This window comes from Prorops nasuta, unplaced genomic scaffold, assembly GCF_024137725.1.
Source record: "Prorops nasuta isolate Cenicafe-Biocafe unplaced genomic scaffold, Cenicafe_Pnas_1.2 PNAS00007, whole genome shotgun sequence".
Classification (NCBI taxonomy): domain Eukaryota; kingdom Metazoa; phylum Arthropoda; class Insecta; order Hymenoptera; family Bethylidae; genus Prorops; species Prorops nasuta.
This window is the reverse complement of record NW_027116804.1, coordinates 5,797,509-5,805,592: the sequence shown is the minus strand read 5'-3', so window position 1 is coordinate 5,805,592 and position 8,084 is coordinate 5,797,509.

The following is an 8,084-nucleotide window of genomic DNA, read 5'->3' as shown; positions in this document are numbered from 1 at the left end:
GCGATCGTCTTGCAGATTGATGGGGGGGAAGAAATCTGAATTTAATACTGATTTACGATCCGATAATGTCACGGTGAAAGACATTTTTGTTTCAAAGTATCTGTTCTCGCAGGAATTTCACGCACAACTGACCGCAATTGCTTTTATCGTACGATTGATATCGATCATGATTGTAGTAGATTGTAACGTTAGGGCCAAAGTAACGCACACATTCTTTCGGCGGTTTCAAATTTCCGAAGGAATCAAAGTATAGGACGATGTCGTTACGCTTGACGTAGGCTACCCAGTGGGTACCAGGACCGCATTGATCGTCGAGATTCACGATCGCGCACTCGTTGCACCGCGGTCCGTCTAGCGGCAGAGATGTGCGCATAAAGACTCCACGGAAGTATGGTATGCGTCGGCAGATGAGTGCCAATTGTACGTTACTAGTAGGACCTGAATCCGGGAGAGCATCGCGACGACGACGAAATTTTCCCTCATTCATTTTCTTCCTCGACCGTTTTTTTGTTGTTTTTTTTTTGTTTTTTTTTTCCACGGATACCCTCTCCGACGACTCGCTTGTACGGTTTCAGATAAAGACCTCGGCCTCTCTCGCGCGACGCTTCCATCGCGCGATTGTGACGTTGCATTTCCCGCAATCGTTCTCTCTCAGCTTTTGCACGGTTTACAGCACTCGCTATACCCGATGCTCCATCTGCCAATGCTCCGACTGCACCTAGTAGTGGAAGTATAGGTATTATACCACCCCGTTTCCTCGGCATTCGAATTCTTCTCTTCCTCGTAATACCAATTTTTTTCTTGTTGTTGTTCTTTTTTTCAGCCGCTTCTGCTTTCTTCATCGCAACAATATTATTATGTAATCCCAAGCCAAATTTACGCTTAGCATTCATCGATGCCCATACGGCTGCGGCGACCGCGCGTTCACCCAAGGTCGCGTCTCTTGCGTTAATACGTTCACGCGCTCTCCTCGCTAGCACTTTATCGGCCTGATGACGCTCCGGTAGATCCTCGTTGTGCCAATATGCTAAGTCGTGATCGAGGCAGGCCTCGTCCAGCGGATTTATACCACGATCGCCGCGCTCCAATCTTTCGCGAAGTCGAGTGCCGGGTCCGCAATAATTGTAACCGGGCACGTGCAGCTCAAATGGCAATTTTTTCAAGACTTTATTGAAGAACGATCCAGACATTTAGAGCAACTGCTTCTCTTGCTGACAAACGTAACAGTCTTTTATCCGTCTCGGTGGTCCGTCGTGGTGAGTGGTATCAGGTAGATTGTAGTGTTGCAAACAATATTGATATTGCTGCACATCCGAGTCCGCGCGAATGTGCCGAGGTAATCTTTCCCACACACTCGCGATACTGTCTGGAAAGTACTCGAGCAATACGATCTTCGGTATGTGTTCGAGCTGATGATTCGTCAAGTTCTGCAGGGAATCGACGACGACTAGCATGAACGCCATCGTAATGGCAACTGACCGAATAGTTCCGTGAATCGCGAAATATAAATGAACGATACGGCTGTTGCCGAAGGTCAATAGCGAGGATGCATTTCGTGAAGCACGTGCCGACTATTCGCGTGACAAATTTGGATGCTCACAATGCTACCGCGCAAATAAAAAAAAAACGTCACGGATCGCTATTACCATCTACGATACGCTGCATAGTTTGCGGTCCGTCGAATTGCGGTAAGACAAACGTGCTGCTGAGCCTCATAGAGAGTCCGCACGGTGTGAGATTCGAGAACCTGTACGTCTACTCGAAATCGCTCCAGCAACCGAAGTATCGATATCTGGAGCAGCTTCTGCAGGAAACGGAGGAAATCGGTTACTTTCAATTTTCCAACAATTGCGAGGTTGTGAACGTCGCGGATGCAAAGCCGAATTCCATTTTCATATTCGACGATGTGGCCAACGACAAGCAGGACAATATAAGGGACTACTTTTGCATGGGTAGACATTCCAACATCGATTGTTTCTACCTCTGTCAGACTTATGCGAAAATACCGAAGCATCTGATACGAGATAACGCAAACTTGCTAATAATATTTAAGCAGGATGGAACTAATCTGAAGCATATTTTCAACGATCACGTCAACAGTGATATGTCGTATGAGAAATTTCTCACATTGTGTTCGACCTGTTGGAGTCGCGATTACGGTTTCTTAGTAATAGACAAGGATAGCTCTCTGAGGAACGGTCGTTATCGCAAAGGTTTCAACGAGTACGCCACGATCGAGTGAACGGCCTTGTCAGGCCGGTAAGGTTTCGACCTTGCCGGTAAGGTTTCGGCCTTGTGAATGTCGATAATCATGCCGGTAAGGTTTCACGATCACGGCCTTGAGTGTCAGTTTGATACTGGAGCGCAGGCTGTTCGGATCACCGTGTCAGGTCGGTTAAAACCCGTGTCGGTTCGGGGAGAATACAGCATCGCAACAGGTCGGTTAAAAACCGTTCAATTCGGGGGAAAGCTGTTTTATACAGCATCGCGATGGATGAAAAATCGCTTCTGAAGGGGATCGCCAAGACGAGCGAGGTCATTCGCGACAAGCATCGTGCCTTGAAATCGGAGAAGGCGATAATGGAGAGCAGTTTGAATGAGACATTCAAGCCGATAGTCGAACCATTGAAGAAACTCGTTTCGCAAACGGAGGATAACACAAATAATAATAATAGTTCGTTTGTCAAATACAACGATAAATTGAAGAGGGGAGCCTATTTCACATCGACACCGCATAAACGAGCAAAGAATCTTAGTAGTAGTAATATTAGTGAAACTATTACGAATCCATTGGATTTCATGACCGACGACGACAACGACGAGTCTTCTATAACCGATCAACCGTCGCCCGATTCAAAAAAAAGTTTGCTAGAAAAATTAAATATTGATGAAAAAAAGGAACCAGGCTTGTTTCAACATGTCTTTCAACATATTCAATTACATCCGATCCCTGGCAAGTATATTAAATTACTTCTGACTGATAGGGATAACTTGATTGATCGTGCTTTTGGACCTCGTTATGAAGATGATGAACTGACGCTTGGTAAATGTAAATTTGAAATAAGTCATGAGGGAGATATTATTCTCGATAAGACGTTATACACCGGTACAATGGGTACTTATGAACTAATTTTCATGAGAGAACCCAATCGAGCCATTATAAAACCCGACGATTTGGAACAATACAAGAGTATTCTCAATCAAACTAAAGCGCATAAACTGTTAAACGATAGTCTAAAACAAATCAAAGGTAATAGAGGTGCTAAATATACAGAAATTATGAAACCATTGCTATTGGGAAAACCTATTTTACCGCCTTATCGGTTACCATCAACACCACGCGCAAGAAAATCGTCAACTTCTGACGCGTCAACATCGGGCGCAAGTAAACCGTCGGGCGCAAGTAAACCGTCGAGCGCAAGTAAACCGTCATCAGCATCATCGAAAAAAAAGGGTAAAGGTCTTATGCGTGTCACCGAGGGACCAATCAACTACGTACATTGGAACGATCCGAATGAATTGATCGAACGTTTGAGACTTTTGATCGCGTCGGTGGCTGCCGGTAATACCAGAGATGAAACGGGAGATTGCTCATGCGAGGTCCCGAGGCAATCCCTACCGGTAGGCGGCGCTGGTGTTGGCAAACGCGTGTCTCAGGTCCATCTAACCCCTAACGCCATCTATCGGAAGAGACCACGAAGCACGAGCGTTAAGCTTAGAATAGGGTAAAACATATATGCATTGTTGCCAGAAAGCGGAATAAAGAGAGAGCGGAGATATTTTCTCGGACCTCTCTGTCTTTCTCGCTGTTAGCTTCTAGCAGAAGAGTCGAGGCAAAATCTTTCCGTTTCGCTTTGCCGAAAATCTACCAATATTCGATGTCATTTATATTTGCAGGCCAATGCCTTTATACATGATTTTTTCAGCATATTTATTTATCAGCATTGATTTATTTAAATCAATAATAAATTAAGGAAATGCGTATTTGATATATAATAATTATTTTAACTATAATTTCATCGTTATATTTCGCTTATTTCCGTAAAATCTGAATTTCTTTAGTTTATTATTGATTATTGTAAGTCAATGGCCATTAAAAAAAATTTAATCTTAAAAAAAAAAAGAAAAGTACCGTTCAGGAATCGAACCCGGACCCACAAATCGCCACGCTATTACCTTACCGCCTAGACCACGAGGCTTCTTCAGTGCACCGTAAACAGATAGTTTTTTTAAGGGCTTGAAATCTTCTTTTAAACCATATAAATAAACGAGCAACCGACAGCTTTATTCATTATTATTCTGTCATAATGGTACACAAATTAAGGAATAATTATATTTTGAATAGTTTTCAAAAGCTTTTCCAATAGCCAAGAACGAAGATAAATAATCAACGCTCGCAGTTTCCGTTCTTGGTTATTGGAAAAGCTTTTGAAAATCTACATTATATAATTATTCTTTAATTTGTGTACCATTATGATAGAATAATAATGAATAAAGATGTCGGTTCTTCGTTTATTTATATGGTTCAATAGAAGATTTCAAGCCCTTAAAAAGACTATCTGTTTACGGTGCACTGAAGAAGCTCGTGGTCTAAGAGGTAAGGTAATCGCGTGGCGATTCGTGGGTCCGGGTTCGATTCCTGATCGGTACTTTTCTTTTTTTTTTAAGATTAAATTTTTTTAAATTGCCATTGACTTACAATAATCAATAATAAACTAAAGAAATGCAGATTTTACGGAAATAGGCGAAATATAACGATGAAATTATAGTTAAAATAATTATTATATATCAAATACGCATTTCCTTAATTTATTATTGATTTAAATAAGTCAATGCTGATAAATAAATATGCTGAAAAAATCATGTATAAAGGCATTGGCCTGCAAATATAAATGACATCGAATATTGGTAGATTTTCGGCAAAGCGAAACGGAAAGATTTTGCCTCGACTCTTCTGCTAGAAGCTAACAGCGAGAAAGACAGAGAGGTCCGAGAAAATATCTCCGCTCTCTCTTTATTCCGCTTTCTGGCAACAATGCATATATGTTTTACCCTATTCTAAGCTTAACGCTCGTGCTTCGTGGTCTCTTCCGATAGATGGCGTTAGGGGTTAGATGGACCTGAGACACGCGTTTGCCAACACCAGCGCCGCCTACCGGTAGGGATTGCCTCGGGACCTCGCATGAGCAATCTCCCGTTTCATCTCTGGTAATACGAGTCATCACAACGAGATACAGTCGATAATCGAGGAGTTGCGCGACGAGGATCTCATCGTATAAAGACAGTTGCACGTTACACTCTTACCTCAGTGTAATATCAACGTCTTTCGGTAGTACGAGGTAAAAAAAAAAAAAATGTCTGACTCCTGCTGCTGTGAAATTTGCATTTGTTTAACATACATCGTAGACTGTATACTGTCGACATTACGAGCCATCAAAAAGAGGAATAATAACGAGGAACAGGAGACTGATTTTTGAAATGTCGATAAATAAATTTGGAATTGGACTGGATGGTGAGAGTAGGAAACACGAACCAAATTTAGAACATTTACTGCATGAATTCAAACAATATCTGACAATGACATTGAATAAACATAATGAACAATTTGAGAAAAAGATGGACCAAATTTTTCAAACAATTTGTGAAAAATTGGATGATAAAGTGAGTAAAAGAGATCTGGAAAGAGCAATACTTAGCAACACTTTTCATTAGGAATTTCTAAGAATCTGTCTATTTTTTGAAAAAAAAAAAAAAAAAAAATGAGCAAAGAAAAGATACAGTTGGTGGAGGAGCTCCATGCACCGGCGAGGATAAATTTTCCACGCAGAAGAGTCATCGTGCGCGGCTTCGACGATCTCTGGCAGGCCGATCTTGTTGATATGCGCAATTACGTCGATGCAGGTTACCAGTACATTCTCACTGTAATCGATACCCTCTCAAAATACGCTTGGTCGGTGGCATTGAAGACCAAGAGCGGCGGAGAAGTGACGACGGCAATGACGAGAATCCTACTGAAGGACGGCAGATGTCCGAAAAATTTACAGACCGACAACGGCAAGGAGTTTTACAACAGTGACTTTCGGGCGTTGATGAAGAAACGCGGGATAAATCACTACTCGACCTACAGCGTGATGAAAGCGTCGATAGTCGAGCGCTGGAATCGTACGTTGAAGACGGAAATGTGGAAACGATTTACGTTGAACGGTAATTACAAGTGGCGCGCTATGCTGCAAGAGTTGGTGGACGCGTACAATGCGCGAAAGCATCGTACCACGGGAATGCGTCCCGTGAATGTGAAACCCGAGCATGCAGATAAGCTACTCAAGACAGTATACAGCCACATCAAGGTCGCAGGTCTTGCCAAGTTCAAAGTCGGTGATTTCGTACGAATCAGTAAATACAAGCAGATGTTCGCCAAAGGCTACACGCCTAATTGGACTACCGAAATATTCGATGTGGCGAAAGTGCAGAGGACCAATCCCGCTACGTATCTCCTCAAGGATTCCAGGGGTACGGAACTGTTGGGTGGATTTTACGAATACGAGCTTTCGAAAACCATCAATCCCGATGTGTATCTGGTGGAGAGAGTATTGCGTAGAAAGGGCGATAAAGTGTTCGTTAAGTGGCTGGGATTCGACAGGACGCACAATTCCTGGATAAATAAGAGCAATGTTTTATAATAACTTTTATTAAGATGTATCAAAATATAGAATAAATAAATAAATAAATAAACAAATTATTTTAGACTATAATGTCCCCAGGGTAGAGTCGCCGCGGTGCCGGGTGTAACGAAACGCTTGTCGTCGTACGGACTGAGGGCGACCTTTCTCTGACTGATCGAGAAAACCTGGTGCAGCCTCGATTGAATCAAATTTTGACTGCGAGACTGTACGGTGAAATTATCCAAGCAATCCTTGTAGTCGTCAAATGTTATATTTCTATCGATAACGTAACCTTTGACACCTTTGGCTTTTTTGGTAATTCTCGCACAGTCCTGCACCTTGAAAGTATACATTTTTGCCCTCAGTCCTACGAACTCGGTCATGACACGACCATTGTTCTCGTCCTTCATCAGACCGGGTATCTTTTTGTTGACGCGTGGCAAGTCATACCGATTATCGTCAGGATAATCGCTGGTGTCGAATCGCGCGAGATCGCGTTTCATGACCGAGTAAACGTCGTCGCACTCGACACTGTATATCAGACTGTCCGTGTCGGTATACATCGCTCTACATTTACCGCCGAATGTAGGAAGCATATAGTCATAGTGGAATTCATACAAGCAAATTTTTGAAATATCTAAAATACTCATTCCCACGTAGATGGGTTTATCAAATTTCGCGGACAATTTCGACAATTGAATCGCGACCAAATTCTCGTTGAAAATCGCGAGACTGTAAAAATTCGGTTTGGAAATCAGGCTTTCCGCCCCGTATCTTCCCTCCCACTTGGTTGCGAGCCTCACGTCAACTCTATTCCTCACGTTCTCCATTGTTTTACCGAAAACCGCGTTGTTCATCAACTTGAAGAGATTCCTCTCAAATTCGTTGGTGGACGCGGTGCGCAAACGCGTGTTCAGCTCGATGTAATCGCGTAGCCAGGTGGACTGCTGAAACTTTAAACCGCGATGTATACGCTTCAGTACGAGTCCATTACGCATACATTGTTGCAGAGCGCGATAATGTATTACGTAACGGGTCTTATCGTTTAAAGTGGCCAGCAGCTTCTCCTGGCTCGCGCCCGGCGGCTTCTCGCGCACCATGCAGAACGGTAGGTCCGCGTGTTTGTCGTGAAGCTCGCGCGGATACTCCAAATCGACCTCCAAAATATAACCCTCGTGATGATCCGTGGGTATAGCGGAGACATCGAGGTTGGCAGCGTCCTCGATCCATTGGAATCCATGGGTGGGCAGCGGCTGACACATTGCCCACCCATACAGATTGTTTACGTCGTAATACATGAGATATTTCGACGGTTCCGCCGGATCGTAGTCCCGCATATACCGATTGTTGGCCCTCTCGTAACGATGGGAGCACTGACTCAAACCACCGCGTATACCGCGCTCCACGAACAGCAACATATCC